Source organism: Pteropus medius, unplaced genomic scaffold, assembly GCF_902729225.1.
Source record: "Pteropus medius unplaced genomic scaffold, Ma_sr-lr_union100, whole genome shotgun sequence".
Classification (NCBI taxonomy): Eukaryota; Metazoa; Chordata; class Mammalia; order Chiroptera; family Pteropodidae; genus Pteropus; species Pteropus medius.
In genome coordinates this window covers 282,661-303,945 of record NW_024350323.1, presented here as the reverse complement: position 1 = coordinate 303,945, position 21,285 = coordinate 282,661, and the positions used below count along the sequence as shown (strand labels likewise).

General features: G+C 51.2%; 1 protein-coding gene across 5 annotated transcripts in view; it reads right to left on the bottom strand.

Annotated features, from left to right (window-relative positions):
* Positions 1-21,285, bottom strand: part of STARD8 (StAR related lipid transfer domain containing 8) — a 67,440-nt gene that overhangs the window by 33,298 nt on the left and 12,857 nt on the right. Inside the window, exon 2 of one of the 5 annotated variants that reach the window (XM_039838952.1) lies at positions 20,565-20,695. The gene's annotated coding sequence lies outside the window, so the exon portion shown is untranslated. Of the gene's footprint in view, positions 1-2,284; positions 2,369-3,580; positions 4,139-20,564; positions 20,696-21,285 lie in introns of those variants that run through there. The other 4 variants (XM_039838951.1, XM_039838956.1, XM_039838954.1 and 1 more) reach the window with 4 other exon arrangements.

Sequence of the window (21,285 nt, the reverse complement as noted above, 5' to 3'; positions counted from 1 at the left end):
CACCCAGAGCAGGATGTCCACCCCCTGCACACCCCACCCATTCCTGTCCTTCAGAGGAAGGTCACAGGGTGGTGAGGGAAGATGAGGAAAGGCAAGCTCGCTTCGAACGCGAGCCCCTCGCACCCTCCCCCCTCCCCCGGCACGCATAGCTACAAGCAGCAGCAATCAAGGGAACCCCCTCCCCCTCCCCCAACAGTCCCCTGTGCCTTATTTGGCTCAGTCTTGTTTGTCTCTCATCGCTAGCTCAGTTTCTATCTGGAAAACAGGCTGGCCCTGGTTCTAGTGTCCTTCTTCCAGCACATTTCTGCTTCAGGGAGTTGCCTGTGTTCCCGTGGGGATGTGGTAGGGGCGGGGGGTCCTCTGAGGATGGGGAGTAGTTGGAAGCCAGGCCAGAAAGAGCAGAGAAAAGAGAAAAAGCAAGCAGAAGGCAGAGGCCAAGCCAGCCTGGAAGGCCGGAGACCTGGCCTCTGTTTCCAGCACCGCCCCCAGCTCACCCCGTGGCAGTGGACAGTCAGAGTCCCCGAAAAGAGATCAGGATCCCATCCCCTTACCTGGGAACCTTCCACATGGCCCTCGGAGGAAGGAGCTCCCGAGACAAAACCTGGGAGGGGGGTGGCGAGGAGGAGATGGAGGAGGAGGAAAGAGGGGGCTCTTTCTTCCCACCTATGGGCTCCACCATAAATCAGTCTGACCTCATGTACAAACAGATCCAGTGCCCGTGGAGTTGGAAGGCTGCTGGAGCGGGGGTGGGGGAGTAGCTTTTACGGGCTCTGCCCAGTCTAACGCTGCGATTATGGGCCTCTAGGTCTTGACAATCTCACCTGAAGCAGACAGAGCCCGTCCCCTGGACACCCACTCACCCTGTGTCCTTTCCCTGGAGGACGGCTCTCAGAGGTTTCAGAATGACATCAGAGAGGACCTGGGATATGTGGTTATGCTCAAGGGCCACACAACAAAGGGTCTGGGCTCTTATTGGTCTTAGAATCCGTGTCCTCCCTCAAGGGGAGGCTCTCCAAGTACAGCTCTCCTCTCCCTCCCCAACACCCTTTTCTCCGCCTCACGCCTTCTCTACTCAAGTGTACTTCCGATCGGACCCTCAGCCAGGGCTGGGGCTTCCCTATGCACACGTATCAACCTCTCAGTCAACATGGGCACCGAGGCACTGGCACAGGGCTGGGGCAGGGAACAGGGCAGATGGGCCCGGCAACTGGGGTCCCTATCTTCCTGGAGTTCCCACGCCAGTGGGGGAGGCAACAGCAGCCCCAGACAGAGAATGCCCAACTCAAGCAGGTGAGCAGCCAGGTGAGGTCCAGAGGACAAGGAGAGAGGTGGGGCCGCAAGGCTCCCAGGTTAGACGACACATTATGTGTCTGGATCCATAGACCCCCAGGATCAGGGGCAGGACACTGCAATTCTGGCTTCTACGCTGCTTCTGCCGCGGGGATGCTGTGTGACCCTGCTGAAAGTCTTGCCGTCTCTGAGCCTCGATGTCCACATATGTACAATTAGAGGGTTTGGTCTGAGCATCTCTGCCGGCTCGTTCAATGAGTTCATGTTCCATGACAAATCTATGTTGAGAAACCCAACCCAGTTTGCCATTTCCTCCCTGCCGTTTGAGTGAGAGCAAAGGAGAACTTACTGGGGAAAAGGAATGGGCAGAGCCCGGAAAATGTTTTAACTGCTCAAAGAAATGTATATTTTTTTCCAATTTGTAAAAAGACAAAGTGCCAGGCACTCTGTGAGACCCGCTGGAGTGTAAACGGGCCTTGGGATGGAGCTTTTACTCAATTCAAGCTGAGTAAAAAGGTGTTGCCGAAGCTTTAGGGCTGTGTCATGCAGCTAGGGGACGGAGCGGAGCGGTAAAGGGCCCTCGAAGGGATGGGGGAGTTATGGGGAGCTATGGAATTGAGTGAGACTCAAGGATCTGAGATAAAAGACCGACAGGGCAGACAACGTAATGAAGAGGTGAAAACGTGGGCTGAGGGTCAGACACACAGTGGGACGGGAAGACAGACAGGAGGGTGGAAGGCCAAAGCCAGAGGCGGAGACAAAGTACCGTAGGAGTCAGGGGTATGGGACGTACTGTTTATTAACTGCCTACGGTGCGGAATGTCTCAAGCGGGGGCACTGCCGGCCAAGGGTGGGGTTCGGACAAACGGGACTGGAACCCAACACGAGGGGACCGGGAGCTCGGCGCAGACGCCAGGACGGCAGCGGCGAGGCTCTCGGCCAAGTGCAGCGCGGAGCCCTGACCTCCCGCCACGGTCCGCCCGGTTCTGTTCACCTGGTTTCCAGCGCGGCGGGCCGCCCCGGGCGCCCTTCGCACCCCACGGCGTCCTCGGCGTCCACGTCCCGGGCTTCGGGAGCCGCGGGGCCGGGCCCCAGCCGCGCGCCTCGGCCATGCGGCGGCGGCGGCGGCGGCTCCGGAGGCAGCGGGCAGCGGGCAGCGAGCCGGATCGCTGACGCCTCGGGTGGCTGTACCGGGACTGAGCCGACCGCCGGCCCGAGGAGCGCCGAGGGAGGGAGGGGCTCAGGGACCGAGGGGCTGAGGGAGCCACTGCCCGATTGCCCCGCCCCTCGTAGCGACTAGAAACTTCCACGCCCCCACCTTGAGCAAGAACCCCCCCTTCTCTATCCTACACTGGCCTCGAGTCATTTGTAACTCTGACGGTCTGGCTGTCGTCGCCCTCGGGCCTCCTCTCCCGAGTTGGGGTCACCCTGACTCTTTTCCACCCTGGCCCCCTAATTGAGAGGCGTCTCAGCCCCGATCCCACTCCTCCCTGCACTCCTACCCCAGGGCGGGAGAGTGAGGGTCTTCTTAGTGCCCAGGTCAGCCCCTCTGCCGACTGTGTACCCCACGAGTCACCGATCACGTGACATGGTAGACTGACTCAGTCGCTCCTCACCATTCCGCATCGCCCCTCCCGGTTTTCTGTCTGACCAGAGCAACGGGACCCTGGACACCTTGAAACCCTCCCACTACTGAGACTATCCTGGACCTTATGAGCAGAAGTGTGCCTTACAGACTCTTACGTTACACGCGCAAAACGGAGGCCCGCCACTGCAAATGACATGCGGGTCATCTAAGTGGGGACAATTCTCTCCCTGTTGCAGGACTCTTGTGAGGGTCCTGAGGGGCTGAGCAGGGTGCCTGGCACAGAGCACAGGCTCTGTTAAAAAAAAAAGATTTGCTTTTATTCTCACAGATCTGCACTGTGGACCTACCACCCAAGAAGCCTGGACCCAGGACCCTAAGTGACAGGACTTAAATTCCCTCACTCCTAACTTGCACCCACAACTTGCATTTCTAGATCTGCTTTTGTTTACAAGGGAGGGAAAGCAGAGACTTGCTGGCTCTCAGATCTGGTCATTTCCACTCCATTTCTGGTGATGGTCAGGAAGGGGGACAATATTCTGACGGCGACTCGGCACTAACTGCAACACAGCCCGGGCCACTTTTCCTCTCTGAGCCTCAGTTTCTTCATCTGTAACATGAGGATGATAACGACACAATACGAATCATGATAACGGGAGACACAGGTGAAGGTCACAGCAGCTCCACCCTCTACCCTCTCCATACCTTGTGACTCGAGATGAGGACTGAGCAACCCCATTTGGGAGGCACTGGTTAGGAAAAGGAAGAGGCGTTTGTTAATTGAGGGGATGTTTTTTTGCAGCAGATTCGCACCCACTTTTCACCGACTCAGTTGCAGAGTGGAAGGGAATGAGATGAACATGTCGCTCTCCATGCTAGTCATCCTTTTCCCCAGGGCAGGGCTGGCACACAGCAGGTGTTCACGAAATATTAATCGAATGAATGTATTCCTCACACAGGGCAGAGGACTTGCCCAAGGTCACACAGCGAGTCCATTTCTGAATCAAGAGATATCTCCTGTCCACTCCTCCTTCTACTTTCTAGGCCATACTGTTTCACGGAATTCTTTTTGGCTTTCCTCCGTATGATCATAAATCAAGGGCAGCTCATTCCTCTCTCCCGGCACCCTCTGACCTATCGACAATCCCCATTCCAGACCAGCTCAGCGAGAATGAACAGCCATGGGGAGGCTCCTCTCTGGATCCAGCTTGCCAAGCCTTTGACTTCTGAGTTTTCAGCAGCCCCTGCGCTGTCCCTGCCACAGGGACAAGTTCTCCTCTGAGGAAAAGGAGGCCCCAGTCAGCTTCCTCCAAGCACAAGAGTTTCCCTTTTGCTCTGTGGTGGGGCTGGAGTGCAGGACACAGCCCCTCAGCAGCAGCTGCCTAGAAGGAAGGCCCTCCCTGGCCGGTCCCTCCCCTATTTCCTGAGTTTTGCTGCTGCGGCCCCAGCCAGAACAGTGATGGAAAGGGCTATGAAGCTGAAGTTGAATCACAGAACCTGGGGACCGGCAAGGACCCCGGAGGGCATTTCTTCCCATCCCCTCCCCACTGCAGGAATGTCCTCGGTTAGTGAATCTGACCTGACCTCTTACAGCTTCGACTTCCTTCTTCATAAAGTGACAGGATGACACCCACCTGACAGTGTTGCCGTGGGAGGAAATGTGAGAAGGGACTTAATACAAGCTAATGTGTACTGAGCGCTACCTCTATGCCCAGCATCGTTCTTACCGCAACCCTCTGAAGCGGGTACTACCATCGTCACCATCATCATCGCCCCATTTTACCGATGGAGAAACCGAGGGACGACAAAGGCAGTATAACTTGCTAAGTTCACACACCTAGTAAGTGGCGATGGCAGAATCTGAACCCCGAAGCTCTCTTTTCACCCATATCATGGCAGTTATCATCTTTACCCTGGAGAAGGGTCCACTGGAAAAGTTCCATGAGCTCACAGGTGTCTTCTGTGTGCCTGGAACTTTTGTACCCCCGACGATCAAGGGGGAAGAATGCGAAGAAACCCCGAGGACTGAGGATGAACCCTGAAGCGTCAGCTGCAATCAGGGAATGTCTTTGAAGTCCCCGCCTTTCTCTTAAACATCTACTAGAACGTTCCAGTTAACTCCAGGACACACCCATGTTGTTTCCATATAAAAATGAGTGTTTTTCTCCTTTAAGGCTTTCAGGAAAGTCGAAACTCTAGGAAGATGGACCACATTGCTCCTGTGTATCGTGTACTCCAGGCCACTGCCTTTTACGCCAGGGGTACCAGGCACTTGGCACACGGCAAACCCTTAGTCACCAAAAACAGCTCACGTTTACGAAGCACTTGTTATGAAGCACTTGAATGTGCCAGCATTCTAGCACATTCCACATAGGATTTAATCATCACGGCAACTCTATGAGGAGGTGAAATTATTATCATTGCTCTCATTTTTAGTGGGAAAGCTACAGCGGAGAAGTTTGGAAGTGACCACTGTCAGCCTTGGCTAGTAACCACTGTACATACTGCCCATGAGGCCACCACAGGGCCTCGCTCACCCAGCCAGCCCCACTATTTCTCACCAGGAAGAGGCGGTTGATTCTTGGCAGAAGCAGGCCTGATTCCAGTCCTTGAGAGCAGAGACTAGTGCCTCTCCCCACAATCCGGCCTTCCCCAGATGGATGTTAAGCCGGGGCCTGCGCTGTGTACAAGGCCGGTCCTCCGTTCATATGTGGCGACCTGGCTTGTGGCAGTGTCTCGGACCTAGCACCTACAGGGCTGGTGGCTAGAGCACTAGCATTTCACATGGGAGTCCTCTGCCACCCTCCGTGGCAAAGATCCGGCTTCAGAAATGGCTGCCCATCCATCTACAGGGACAAGTCCACGCCTCTGAGGTTGACATTCCAAGTGCTGTACAAAGTCACCCAGCCAAATCAGCTGGCATCCGCAGGACTTCATTAGCTTAACTCCATTTCCTTCCGACTGTGTTACATATGCTCTTTTTCTCACACAGACACAAAAAGCTCATCCTTATTTCTTTTGACTTATTTTACAAACACTTCTACGGTGCTTTCAACGTGCCTGGCACTGTTTTAAGATCTTTGCACCCTTTTAACTTACAGAGTCCTTCCAGAAACCCCGCGGGTGCTATTATTATCCCATTTTACGGATGAGAAGCTGAGGCACAAAGGAGCTGAGTTATTTGCTCAATCTCCTGCACCTGGCAAAGCCCTACATCTCCTTCTAGGCCCTCCTATGAATCACGTAAGCCATTCCCTCACTGGGGGCTCCCACGGCAGAGTTATATCGGCAACCATTCTACAGTGAGTTAGGTTATCTATATGTCTTTCTGCCCAATAAGAGTTTGGATTCTCTGTGGCTAGGGACGTGTTTTATTATTCATGGCATATTCGTTGTCCAGGACAGAGTTTGGCATAGACTTGGCACTCAGGAAACATTTGTTGAAGGACTGAATGAAGAATGAGTAAGGGGGCGAGCGGCTGAGAGTTTGGGGTTTTCTTTCCCCAGTGTCACTGGGTAGAGGAACGTAAAGATGACTCAATGACCAAGCATGAGATGCAACCACAGGTAGAGAGGGGAAGAGAGAGAAGACCCCGCCCACCCAATCCACCATTCGGGTGGCCGGACCAAATCTGGCACCCCGACCACAAAGCCATTTGGGCTGATGGGGTACCTAGTAAGCCATGAAAGCCGGCGGCTCTGGGTTCTGCTCCAGAGAACTGAGCTCACTGGCTTCTCCGTTGCCTCCTCAAAGGCCCCGTGGCTGCCTCTGCAATTCACAGGGTCGTCTGGAAAAGAACGAAGGGCTGAAACGTCACCCCGGGGAGTTGGGGTTTGCTTCTTTTGGCCTCAAACATCACGCCTCAGTGAAGCTGCTCTGTCCTCCCCTTGCTGGCCAAATGCACTTTGTGAAAAACTAGAGGAGGCATTGGGCACAACTCTGGTCTCGAGTTCTGGTTCGGCCACTCGGTTAAAAAAAAAAAAAAGGCTGCGTGACCTTTGGCAGGTCACCAGCCCTCAGTTTCTTCAACCTAGAAAATGGAAATCATTTTCTTCTGCCCCGCAAACCTTGAGATAATTAAGCTGAGAGCACATGATAAGTAGAAACAAGCAGCCACAGAGAGCACGCCGTGGGAGCGCCGCTGCTAACAGCGTTCTGCAGCTTTCCAATTGAGGGCAGCAAGGTCAAGGACTCAAGCCTCAGCGTTTCCCCCGCCACCGCCTGGCTGCGTGTGGCTATGGCCCAAACGTCAGCCTTTTCTGGGCCTTACGAAAACAAGAGGGATAATTCCTAGGCCCTTTTGTAGGCAAGTCTCAGAAGGGTTGCTGGGTGCGCAGTAACGGTGGCCACGTGTGGATTTTATCAGCCAGAGAAGGGGCCCCTAAGAACTGCAGCTGTGGAAGCAGCCTTGGCTTTGAATGCCAGCTTCGACACTTACTAGATGATGTGTATCACCTCTCTGGGCCTCAGTTGTGTCACTTATTAAATGGAGCCAATAACACCTACCTCCCTAAAACGTTACGTAGATCAAATATGAAAGTTTGGATAAGACGTTCTTGTCGACGTGCCCTACTTAGGCCTTCACCCTGCCCCCTAGTTTCCTCCTGTCCTTGTATCACGTAGGCTGCTCGGTTCTAGTGTCCACTTATTCTCCTTTTATCTGAGTGCACACACCTTCATTCCCAGTCAGAATGGGCGGGATGTAGCAACGACCCATGGTAACATGTATCCTGCAGCCTGGCTCCGGGCTCCAGGACTCCGTCCTTTAGAGCAGCTGGCCTTGCCATAAACAAAAACAACTTTCGTTTCACACGAGCGGTTTGCAGCTCGGGGGGTCAGTCATCTGTCTCCTGTATCGCCACCCTCTTGTACTAGCCAGGACTGGCAAGCTGGGGCAATGGACAGGCTTTGTTCGTATCCATCACTTGCTAAGTTCCTCTGGGATTCCAGGCCAGTCGTGAGAGAGCTGCCTTGTGGCCCGGGGCCTCTACAGCAGCCCAGCCTGGAGCTGGTCAGTTCTCGGGAAGCATCTCCCTCCCCACTTATGGTCCACCCGGGGAGGGTAAGCCACTCAGGATCCTACACTGGGCTTTGCCCTCCAGTATTTGCCCCTACCTAGCCCTGTCCCGGACAGTCAGTCTGTCTCCAAGAGCTCTCTCCCACGGGGCCTGAGTGGCTCAAGCCATCAGGTCAGAAGAAGGGGTTCTAGACAAGTCTGAAAGTTCTCTGGGGGAGACCGTCTCCTGTAACTTCTGTTCCGTGTGGCGTCCTCGGATAACCCATGCCAAAATGTGGAAACAAAAGTTGGCAAGGCACAGATTCTACGATAAAGAGCGGCAGGCCTTGAACTGAGAGGGGCACCCCAAAGACAGCAGGGTGGAGGCCGGGCTGCCATCCAGGAGCCCTGGAGGCGGAAAAGCCCTGTGGAAATGCTCACTCAGGCCAACCAGATAGCGGGATTTAACCCCAGGTCAGCTGTGCCCCCAAAACTGGAGACCTCACAGACGGGGGACTACATTCCTTGTCAAAACAGAACCCCGAACCCTGTGCACTGAGAGGCCCCATGAGGACACGCCTTGTCTTGTCTTGAAGTCTGGGGTGGTTCTGGCAGGAGAGGAGGGTCCAAATGGGCGGCTGCCAGTCAGAGCCCGGGGCGGGGCTTCCGGATCAGCCCGCCCTTCTGTCCTGCTCGCCCTCCTTTCCTAGCTCTTCCGTTCCCAAGCCTGGGTGTTCTGTGTTCTAGTTTAACCAAGGACACCGTCCTCTTCGACCAGTCACTGTCCCCCACGCCAAGCGGTGCCAGCCATACCCCCTCCTCCTTTGACTTTCTGTGTCACCTTGGGCGTGTTACTTGCCCTTTCAAGGGCGAAGACCTTCGTCTGAGCCTAAAAAGGTTACGTGCACTACATGGGCGGGCTTGCAAATTGCGCTGGGCAGAGAACGGCCTCCAGGCCTACGTTGGAGATTCTGGCTCCAGGCACCCATCCCTAACCCAGCTTGCTAAAATCAGAGCCGTGCTACTTCTTTTCTGTTTTATGTATTGGGGTTCCGCATTGGATCAAGTTGGGGGTGAAATCTGCATCTAAGAAAAATTTAAAAGCCAATGGACTAGGTATGTCCACCTTGCACCTGGGCCTCAGTTACCTTTCTAGTGATCATTACGTGTTATAGAAGTAAAATGTTTACAACCCAGCCTGGCATATAATGATGACGACAGTAATAGGTAACAGTCATTGAGCACCAACTATGTGCTAAGCATTGTTCACAGGCTGTACCTCGGTCAACCCATTGGATCCTTCCAAATCTTTTCAAGAAGACACTATGATTATCTTCATTTTACAGATAAGGACACTGGCGCACAGAGAAGGTAAGCGACTTGTCAAAATCACACAGCCAATGAAGGATGCAACTGGGACTTGAATATGGGTAGTTTGGCTCTAGGACCCTCATTCCTAATCAGTACAACAATAGGTTCTCAATACAAATTTAGTTATTTCTATTATTCCTATGCTGGTTGTTATTTTCATTGGCAAACTATGTTACCGTCATCCGTAAAATGGGCTGAGTTTGCCTTGCATTGCGACTGTGTGCCTAAAATCAGATTGCGGCTGTCGAGAGGGTGTGTTCCTACCCTGGCAGCCTGGCCAGGCTGCACGGTGCCTTCACGTGCCAAATCTTCTGAGGTAAAGCCTGCAGTCAGGGGCCACTTCTGCAAACGGTGGGCAGTGAAAAAATACTGAGTTTGCTAAGAAAATATGGACTGGCTCGCAGGCTCAGAGCCTAGGAGAAAGCGAACGGCAGAGCCCCTGGGAACCTATAAAGTGGCTGGATGTCCCACATGAGACAAGACTACCAATGTAATGCATCTGGCCTTCACTGGTCCTACCGGTGTAAATGTCCTCCATTCACCTGGCTTAGCCTGCCTTCTTCCTTTTTTTTTCTCCTTTTCTGGCCCCCTCTATTCTTCTCGTCCTCCTTCCCTCCTTGCTCAGCAAGACTCATAATAACTTGCTAAACCACAACCCTCGTATTTCTTATATTTCTACTTTCTAGGGCAATTTTGCAGCTGGTCCCGACTGCTTCTCCGGATCGGTCCTCCCTCTCTGGCAAGGTCATCTCTTTTCGGGCCCTACCCGCCTTCCTGGGCTACTTCCCTCAACTTGAACCCCCTCAGCCCAGAGGCCAGCCCCTTGACTTCCTGGGCAAGTCCCTTCCATTTCCGGATCTCAGTTTCTCCATCTATTAAACGGTGAAGGGAAGCGACTGGACTAAGTGATAGCGATGAGGCTTCCAGCTCTAATCCCCCGTCGTTTTACATCTGGTCTGTTGAGAAAATGAATCTTCTTGGGCACCTTCTCCTCTCTCTATATATATATAGATGATGATGATAGATAGATGATAGATAGATAGATACATAGATAGATAGATAGATGATAGATGGATGGATAGATAGATGGATAGTTAGATAGATAGATGATAGAAAGAGAGAGACAGACAGAGAGACAGACAGACAGACAGACAAGCGTGAGGAACTGTGAAAGCTTTAGTTGGGGGCAGAATCTGAGGAGATGGGGGCCGAGGGAGGTAGAGGATGGGAATAGTAGTTGCAGAATTTTCAAAACGGAGCAGCATTTTGAAAGCCAAGTAACTTTAGAAAAATAGTCCTCTCAGCTGGGCTCAGTTCCAAAGGAAAGACAAGGAACTGTGTGCGCACACCAGGGCAGAGCAAAGCGTCGACCCCTGTAGGTGTGGCGCACCCCTGGGATTCAGCTCCACGTCTCCCCGGCATTCGACACTTGTCTGTTCTGGACAAGTCATTGGACTAAGGAGCCATGAGGACCCAGCCCTAGACGGGCCAGGTTTCTGTTCTCCAGGTGCTTACAACAACCCCGTGAGGTCGCAGGAGGGGAACTGGCATCCTATTTTACAGAGCAGAGGACTGAGGGTCAAAGAGAAGACGAGCTGATCTGAGCAGAAAAGGAAGAGCTGTCCCAAGGGCCCAGTGTCCGGAGCCAGCGATCCAGCCAAAGCATGGTATCCTTTTGCATTTTCAACAGTCTGATGATGGAATCTTCCTGGGAAGCTCCAAATACCCTCGTAACAGTGGCCCTTTCTGGAAAGCGGAAGTGAGGGGTTATGGGCCCTTGGCTCATTTTTTTTTTGTATGGCAGGAGGGGGAGGGGAGCTCATAGGCATTTTTTATGTCCAGGTACACAGGCTGACATTTTGCCTCAGAGAATGCATCTTTTTTCTAATGTATACCTGAAAGCAAATAGCTCCAACATGAGGCACAACATGACCCACACCATAAGACAGATAGATACACAGGGAGCTGGAGATTTGAAGTGGGTGGGGACAGCATTTGAACTAAGCTTCGAAGAATGAGAAAGACCTAAACAGACTGACATGGGGGCAGGGACCTCTCAGAATCCCGCCCCGGAGACTGCAGCGGTCAGCAGGCAGCTGTTGCTGACTTCTGAGGCAACGGGCCTGCCTAGAAGGAATTCTTCCTAAACAATTAGGTGCATATAGTGGGCAGGATTTCCTGTTTTCTTTCCTTTCCTCATTTTATTGTGAGCTACCTGGGCCAGAGCCTGGGGCTTGGGAAACACCTGTTTTATCGACCCGCCCCTCACCTGGCCTGTGATCATGAATTGCTTGGGAGATGTCCAGCCGGGCAAATCAAGCCAGAAAAAGGCAGAAGCGGCCAGGGAAACCAAGAGAATTATACACAGAAGGGGACCCCCGGCCGGGCCTCCCCACATTGCTTCTCACTGTTTTTCACTGGGGTCCAGGAGTCGGCATCGAATAATCACAGGACCAGATCGATCACAATTTTGAAAAACGAACTTTTTGGAAAATACAGGTCAAACCTCTTACTAAGAGTGCAATGACAATTGTGTGCGGGAGCCCGAAGGGACTTAAAGACCGCCCTATCCGATACAAATATTTTAATGACGGAGAAATCGGGGACTAAACGAGAATGCACTTGCCCAGGGTCACAGACATTGTAAGCAGCCTGCTTGTACTTTAGCCCCCGCTGCCAAATGACCCTTGCCGTGAGCTGGGCCTCCAAGGGGCTCACTGGCAGACATGAGAAGGCCAGCACATCTGGTCAGAGACCCCAGGTGTATGAGACACATCTGATTCTTCCATCACTCCACCCAAGTCACTCTCTGGTTTGTACATCACCTCCCCAGATAGGATTGGAGGGGAGAAGTCCCAGAGCCTCAATTCAACATGGTCCCTTCTCATCCCAGAAGCCCAGGGGCTCCTTCCTGAGGGCTCAGCTCCTTCCTAACTTCTTAATCACAAATCAGACTTCTGAACTGGAGCAGACATCTCCCTGCCCCTCACCTTTCTGCCTGGGCTGGTTGTGGTGGTCCTTTTATACTCATTTAAAATTGAGAAAACTGAGGCTCAGAGAGGTGATCACACAGCTAATCAGTGACAGAGTCAGAAATCAAACCCACAGCTCTCTGAAGTCTCCAGAAAATGAGTTCTTTCCACCACTTTAAGATTGCCATTTTGGCCTCTTCCTGGACAAGGCTGGGTGCGCGGATGGGACGATGGAAGGGTGGGCCAAATCATCCTTTGGCACGCTGTGTGCGGGTGGTCCTGAATTCAGCACGAGGATGCAGAGAGGAATGAGACACAGTTTGTACCTCAAGCAGCACAGTGTGTCAGTGAGTGTTTCTCAAATTTCTGTACCCAAGTCCCCGCGGATGACTGAAAATTTCCTCCAGAGCCCCAAGGGGCTGGAGAAGCCTGGGCATTTGCCGCAAGAGAGGAATTTCTCGGAAGTCTGCACTTTTAGTTTACAATTCACGTGAATTGAGTGTCTCGTCCCATAGCTCCTATATATATATATATATACTATATATATAGTATATATATATATGTGTATATATATATATATATATTCATGTATATATATATATTCACGTGAATTGAGTGTCTCGTCCCATAGCTCCTATATATATATACTATATATATATATATTCATGTATGCGTATTCATGTGTGTATATATATTCATGTATATATATTCGTATATATATTCATATATATATATTCATGTATATATATTCATATATATTCATATATATATTCATATATATTCATATATATATATATTCATATATATTCATATATATATTCATATATATATATAACCATATATGCTCCTATATATATAATAATATATGGAGGTTTAATCAATCAAAGAAAGGGCTGTGTACACGCCCTCTCCAAAACATCATCATTTTTAGGAAGACAGGCCATTCCAAGCAGATGCTTTGGAAAGCATCTTCCAAGAGGTTCTGCTTAGCTCTGGCCCTGGGGGGACACATAGCCCCTGTTGAGAAGCAAGAGGCAGTGAACGTGATGTTACTTTGCAAAACAAAGCGTGTGGTAAAGAGGCTGTGCGCATGTGTCCTTTTTCCTTCAAGACCGTGTTTCTTCAGCACCCAAATGATCCGCGCTTTTATTCCCCTAATTGCCTGCGAAGGACGTGCTACATCCCAGAATCCAGAACTAGAAAGGATCAATGCGGTTCTGGAAGGTTTCTTTTCTAAACGACCTCTTGCGTTGGCCCTTTTAGTGTCTGTCGATGCAAACAAGGGGGAGCTCAGAGGACGCAAATTTACTGCAGCTCATGTGGGACTATGGAGTAGTTACCGTGAGCGATCTTTGGGGACTGGCAAAGCACGGCCGTGCTTCTGCTGACTTTTTAAGACAAGAAGCACGTACTTTGTAAAGCCCGAATGTTATTCTGACATTTGCGTGTCTTCTAATTAATTTATGTCTGTTTTCTTCTTCATTTTAAAGGAAGCTTCTGAGAGCCAGCCTACTTTGATGATCCTCAAGGAAAGCAGAAAAGTGGCTTGGCCTTTCTCTTGGGCCGTAGGTTAAAGGGAGCAGGGTATCTCTGGGTGCCAGATGTGGTGATAACAGCAGAGAGATCAAAGGCTGACAGCCGCAAGCCCCTTCCCCCCTTAAGAGTCTCCTTTTGGCCTTTTCGTCTTCCCAAACCTTAGAGGGCTTTGCATCTTGTTTTTAATAACAAGGTCATTCCCTTCCCCTGAGGAATGTACGCTCCGAAATCTCCTGCTCCAGGGGCAGGGGACACAGAGCTGGAAGCTTCTGTTCTCAGGAGCTCTACTTCCTATGTTTTTATTTTTCTTCTCAAAATGCAAACCAAACCAGCTCTTCCTGTTTCTGCATTTGGGATGTGGAAGGTCACACAGCAGGACTCTCTAGCAAACAGGTCAGATGGGGCCTTTGAAAGCTGCCTCTTGGCCTCCTGCTTGGGAGGAGGGCCATTTGAGTGGAACTTGGTCCTATGGAAAGAGGAGGAGGACAAGAGAAAGGCTCTGGGGAGCGAGCAGCTCTACTTCTGACACCAGTTTGCTTTCTTTCGCCTTTGCCTTCTTTCGCCTTTGCCTTTACCCACGGCTGACCAAAGCCCGGGAGCCATGGAGCCTCAACCACAGGAGCTGCTGATCTTCAGCCCACTGGTGACTGACAATTGGGAGTAAGTTTAGGGAAGAGTCGTCAGGACTGTGACAGATCATTTTAGGAGCTGGAGCTGCTCGCCCTAGGGAAGGACAAATTCTTGGCAGGACATTGTAGACGAGCGGGGACTTGGGTTCTAGTGTCAGTTTCACCACCAGAGAGCCGTCAGCTGTTGTGAGGATAGATCGCCTACCTTCTCTGGGCTTCAGGTGCCCCAACTGCCATGAGAGCATGGGACTGTATGAGCTACCAGGACCGTTGGGTGGAAGCTGTGAGGCCGATTCGGACTCAATAGAAAAAAAATAACATTCGACTGAGTATAGAATGAGCAGGGATGCTCGAACATACCTGGAGAGTTTGATCGGAGCCCAAGTGGGCACATGGCAGGAATTGTTTAAAGGGGAACCCGTTAGCCGTCTGAGTATTGAACAAGAGCAGTGGTCTCCAAGCTCTACTGTTACGTAGCCAACTATAGTCTCCAGAAGAAATCTTCGTGGAATCTCCAAATGTAAAATAGATTTGGTTGAACGGAGCAACCCTCAACTCTGTTCTGCCCTCACTTTCCCCCAAAAAATCTCTGGGGACTCTAGAGAGCCTCAGTACCGATTTGAAAACCACTGATTAATACCATGCTTAAGCGCCCTTCCTGCCTTGAGATGTAGGGCAAACTCCAAGTTTCAAAGGTTTGGTAGAAATCTGTTTCACGTGGATCTGCACCATTGACTGGAATTACTGGACCCTCAAGGCTGTCTCAAAACAATTTGTCATCTGGAACAAGTAGGGGCTCTGTGTCAACCTGTAAGAGCTAGCTCAGAGCTGAAATGATAGGGAAGAAAGTTTCGCTGAGAGGAAGAAGTCATTAATCTGATTACCAGAAACTCTTTTGCTATGCCATCAAAAATAAAAAACCATCCTTGGCAGATTCGCTGTTTACGGGAGGTCCTGTGCTTAGTTCTGGAAAGACGGGGGCCAGTCAGAGGTAGCCCTTGTACACCAAAAGGTTGTGGTCTATGGGAGATACAGGAAAGAAAAAAGGCCAATTCAGAAGAGTGTGATGTGTTATAATAGAAATATGGAGAGGATGGGATGGGAAGCCAGAGGATGGCTTGGCAGGCCAAGTAGAGGGGTTGGCAAAGACACGCCCCGTGGAGAGTCCGGTACGAGAGTTCATTGCGTATATAGAAAACAGCGAGTTGCTCCAGGGGACTCAGAATTGTGGAGATGTGATGAGAGATGAAGCAAGAAAGATAGGTCGTTTCAGTTCTGAAGGACCTTGAATGTCAATGCAATGAAGTTGGACTTTGACCAAAGGAAGGGAACCATCGAAGGTTTTTGAGCACGGTGAACTTTCTGTTTTAAAGAGAGAACTCTGGCAGCAGTGTGGCAAGTGGACTGGAAGGGAAACCACGGTGGCAGGGAGACCAGTTTTGCATTAACCGAGAAATAGAAATAGAGTCCTGGAGAAGGAGAAGATTCCCAAGAGAATGATAAATAATTATGATCTGCAGTGTTGAGTCTGAAGAATTCATGAGACCTTCCGGTGGAAGTGTCTAATAGCACTTTACAGGTCTTTTCCAGACCTGTCACTCCATTTGCAAGTCCCGTTCCTTCCCCAGCCCCTGCGTAGCAGCCATTCTATATGAGTCAGCCCTTGCTCCCATCTAGATTAGCCCATACTGTGAAAATGGCCAACCAGGCTGGGCCTCAAAACAATCGGCTCATCTGCATCTGTAAGCCTGGGCCTGACTTTCTGTTTCACACTCCTGCCTCTGGAACCTGGGCTTCCCAACCTCTTTAGGCCCCCAAGGAAACTGTTCCACTCCTCCGCAGGTCTGGAAATCTTACCCCATCCCAAAGAACATCTTGAAATTGCCCTTTGCACTGACCCCATCCCTGCCTCTCCCTCCTTTCGGTCTGACTCTGGCACGGGGGGCGGGGGAGATGGAGTCAGAGTACAGAGGACCTTGGGACCTTCTAGTTCAACTTTCTCGTTTTTCAGACAAGGAAACTGAGGCCCAGGAAGGGAAGACAAGTAACTCAAGGTCACAGAAGGAATTAATGTCAGACCAGGAATTAGATCTTAGAATTCTCAACGCACAGTCCAGCGTGTTTTTGCCTTGGCGGAATTCACTATAGATCATGGTTGAAAGATTTCCTGTCTTAAATGATAATCAATTCCAGATACTCCCTAAGTAAGTAGACCTTTCCATTATGGCACATTGCCCTGTAAAATATCCGTCAAATGGTAAATAAGCTATGCCCTGCTTAGCCCGTATGAACGGTCTTCATACGACAGCAAAGGCAAAATGACAAGATCCGTCAATAATCAGTCACAAGAATTATTTCATCATTTTCAAAAGCGAGGAAGTCAACTGAATCATTATTCTGATGATTTTTGTAGGCTCGGTATTTCGGTCTACTGCCCTCCTGAGCCTTGGAACTGATGCCCAGTAGAAAATAATGTATTGTTTCTACTTTCTTCCTTTTAGAGTGGTCTCCCGGTCCCCTCAGAGCTGGAGGGAGGGGTCTGGTGCTGAGGCCAGACCTGCAGCCAGGCTGGAGCCAGTTGGGTTGGAGACTGGGGCTCTTGTTACAGGCCAACTAATACCCCCCAGGTTGCCTCAGCCATTTCGGCAGGAGCCTGGAGAGAAGCCCTGAATGGCCTCGGGCAACAAAGGAGCTTTGTGTACTGGGAGCAAGGGGCCTGGGGAGGATTTGGTGCAAGGGAGGTGAAAGGGCAGGTCGGCAGCCTCCTCGCCTCACCTCTGTGGTCCCCTGGGAAGGGGAGCTGATGGGCTAAGCAGAAGGGTGAGGTGTGGAAGTGACGGAGTCACTGGATTTCAGAGCAGCAAGATGTCTCAGAAGTCACTTAGACCAAACCATCCATCTTAGAGTCGGGGACACTAAGGCCAGAGAGGGGAAGGGATGGGCCCAAGGTCATACAGATGGCAAAGGGCGGAGCCAAAACCGAAAGCTACAGTTTCCGGTTCCCCGATCAAGTGTTCTCGCTTCAGCACCTGCGAGGCAGTTCAGACCTGAGGATTTTGTTTGGAGGGAGAAGGTTCCTTTTTAGGCTCCAGAACTTATTTCCATCTCAGGAGCAATTCATGCTTAAGCAACATGGAGGGAGGACTTGGAAAAACTATGAAATGATGCAGGGAGCCTGAGAGCAAGCAGCGAGCCCCTTGGAGTGAGCCTCAAATGTCCGAACCTCCTCCTGACCTGCTGGTTTGCATCGCCATGGCTCGCTCTGTGTTTTCCTTTGCTCGATATTGTTATATACAGCGGCTGATTCAGAGCGATGTGCTGATGTCTTGAATTGTGATAGATACAGATCGAATTCAATCAATATTAGGAAAGATGTAATGAGTACCTCAAACCTTAACTTCCTAGATACTACAGCGTAGAGTGAGGTTATGATTTAAAATTGGTTGAGTTCAAGAAAAATAATAAGCGTGTAATGGCACACGATGAAATGATGACAAAGATTGTGAAGTCACTTATCGAATAAGTAAAATCGGAAAACTGTACAGGTGGATTCTGGGATCATGAGAGCAGCACCGTCAAAGGTCATTCGGGCCATCCCCCTGGGCCTGGGCAGGCCTATATACGTGGAAGCTGGTTGGACATTTCTAATGCTCTCCTATGAAGACGATGCCGAAGGTTTGCTCTGTCAATGAGACAACTTAAGACAAAAGCAGTAGTGTTTCAGAGAAAACTTGGATGGACTGATCTTAACAGGAAGAAGATTACACATGCAAATCGCATGCAACTGTCAGCTTTGAGCCACTGTCTCAGCTTTTTCTTCTCTGAAGACTCCCTGGTCGGTCCTCTCGTCCAGCGCCCCTGTTGTACTATGCTGGACTGGCTCAAGGGGCAGCTGGAATATGGTGGGTCAGAGAGGGGAAGGTTCTTAAGATCATCCAACCTTGAGCGGCACGGTCAAAACTGGATCCCGGGCCTCTTGACTCCCAAACTAACATGTATCCCACCACCGTCTCACGTTTCCCGCCCCACAGTTCTTTCTCCACTGTCTCGGACCTCATCCCATTTGTTGGGCTCTTTGAAGTTTGTAATGTACTGCCTCTTATGATCCGTATTAGAGCGCCATGCAATAAATTGCTCCATTTCATAGATATGCACACTGAGCCAGAGAGAGGACGTTCTTTGCCTTGGCTCACGCGGTGCGCCATGAATAAAATTCGGGCTAAAATCCAGGCCTCCTGATTCCCAGTGCCCTGCTGCTTCATTTGCGACATCCACAAAAGTCGTAATTTGTGTTGGATTGTCCTTGGATCAGCCTAGAACAATGAGTTCGTGTTTGCCCTTAAATAGACTTTTTCAAACGTTAACGTAAAGAATTAGCACGAAAAGCAGTCCCAGCTCAGCTCTGTAGGTGGCAATGTGTCGTGCCTGGCCCCGCCCCCCAAAAGTCACTCCTCTGTCTGCTGGAAGCCACGGACCACTCAGCCACCCGGTGCCCACCCTCCCAGGATTCAGCACTGGCGACTCAGCCTGGCACAGACATTCTAATGAGGCAACTTGGCAGCTGCAAGTGCATTCGTCTGGAGGGGGGTCACTATTTCAGGGCCTGAGGGCTTTCTTTTTAGCTTTTGCAGCTGGTGTCTCTGAAATGGAGAAGTGTATCCTGCCCCCAGTATGGGCAGCCCACAGATCTTGTGCCCCCAGAAGTCTCTGCTGCAAAGCAGGAACTGCGCTCAGCAAGAAGCCCTGGAATGGTGATGGGCGGAGGAGGCGGGGGGCGGGGAAGCAGATGTCTGCTGTGTGCTGATCAAAGCAGTGTTCCTGCATCAAAATAGGTCCCCTCTCATCTGCTGTCATGGCAATGCAAATAAACACCTCGCCCTGCTGGCGCTTCTTCTTTTTTAGCAGCTACCACCCAAGAACTCAGGGTCCTGGGGTGGAAAAGTCCTTGCAAAGTCACCAGATCCCTTCTTCTGTGTCTCCTGGCAAGACTGTGCCCAAACCAGCTCCAACCTCTTGGAGAGGTCCTCGGGATCTCGCACAGGTCCTTAGCATGCCACTTGTCGATTGGTGCCTCTCTGTTTCCAACCCTACCTGCCACCTAAGAGCCATGCTCATTCAAATTATGAGCTCTTCCTGATGAAAAACTGAAGCCGATGGGAGTGGCCAAGGGCGGGCTGGGGCCCAGGTGGCCTAGCTAACTTCAGCAAAGCCCAGCCGATGGCGTTTAGGCTCTGGTGGTACATTTGTTCCTGGCCAATATGTTTTTTCTTTTCCTCCCCAGAGCAGTCCTCTTCCTCTAGAGCAGAAGTCCCCGACCTTTTTGGCACCAGGGACCGGTGCTCCTACGAGAATCTAATGCCTGATCATCTGAGGCGGAGCTGAGGCGGTGATGCTGGCGCCGGGGAGCGGCTGCAAATACAGATGAAGCTTCGCTCGCTGGCCTATCGCTCACCTTCTACTGTGCGACCCGATTCCTCACAGTCTACGGACCGATACTGACGCACAGCCCGGGGTTTGGGGACCCCTGCAGTGTAGACGACTGTGTCCTCCTCAAACGAAGGGAGATGCTCCCAGAATGCCACCCACCTGTCCACACCCAAGTAGGACACCAGAGGCAGAGGGGAGACAGGGAGTCAGGCTCAAAGAAACTTGTTAGAGAGAAGATGGAATTGTTTTTTCCCTCGAGGCTATATAAACGCACCCCGCCGGTCCTAAGCCTCTTGGAAACCTTCCAGATAAAGCAAATGGTGGGAATATCGCAGACACTGACTCTCAAAGGTCAAGGCTCTTTCCTTCACCCCCCACTTACCTGTTCCCTTTCCCAGCACCCCTTCCACCCTTAATATACTTCCCAGTGGGAAAAAGGCCTCAGAAAACAAGGGCGGCTGCCACCTGCTGACAGCTCTTCCAGGAGATCCTCCCTTAGCACCCCCAGTGCAGAGAAAACGCTCCATCAGAGTAGTCGAAGGAGCTTTGCGCGCTCGCTTGCTTCCCAAAGGCAAGGCCAGAGGAGTCGAGGAGTCCAATGCCCACTGGAGGGAGACAGAGAGGGCGTCTCCACATTTTGCGTCTAGGCCGTTAGCTCCACTGCCAGGAACCTGATCGGCCAGCCCAATCAGAGCACTGAGAAGCTCCGTCCCGGTCCCGCGGCCTGCCACCGGTGAGTCCCGCCTCACACACTTACCCGCATTCTTCCTCCCCCGCAGCGACGGGAAGCACTGCAAAGGAAACAGAGACACGTGCAGTCAGAACTGGGAGGGATCTTTGAAGTCAGCACGTTCGATTGACCCATTTTACAGAAAGACACGCTGAGGCCTGCAGTAAAAAGGGAAAGGAGGTACAAGTAGGGAGCGAGTAGAGCCTGGAAGCCCAGAGTCCTGACTATCTGGCTCATAATACTTTGTCCCACTCGACTGGCTGACTCTGCTGGTTGCCTTCACTCTCAGCGAGTAGGGAGCACCCACAAGTCAGGGGACTGGACACGGTCTGCACAGCTCGCAGTACTGGTCCCAGGCCTGCCGATAACGATGCTCAGGGAATCGGACAGGTTGGCTTGGCACATAACGCGTCTGGCGTAGCATCGACCCGGTTAGAAGCAAGGTGTGTTGCTAGAAAGAGCAGTATTTAGAATTGGAGAACTCAAGTTCAGGGTCGCCTTCCTCTTCTTACTGATTACGTGACATTGGACATAACCTCTTGAGCCTCGGTTTCTGCATCCATAAGCCCCTATAAGATAGTAATAATCTCGACCTCATGGGCTTTGTGAGAAATTAATGTACCTGAAAGCACTTTGTTAAATGATAAAGCACATTATAAATTTATTTATCCAACAAATATCTCTAGAGCACCGATGGCCTTCAAAGTACTATGCTAGATGTTAAGGATATAGCGATGATTTAGACAGG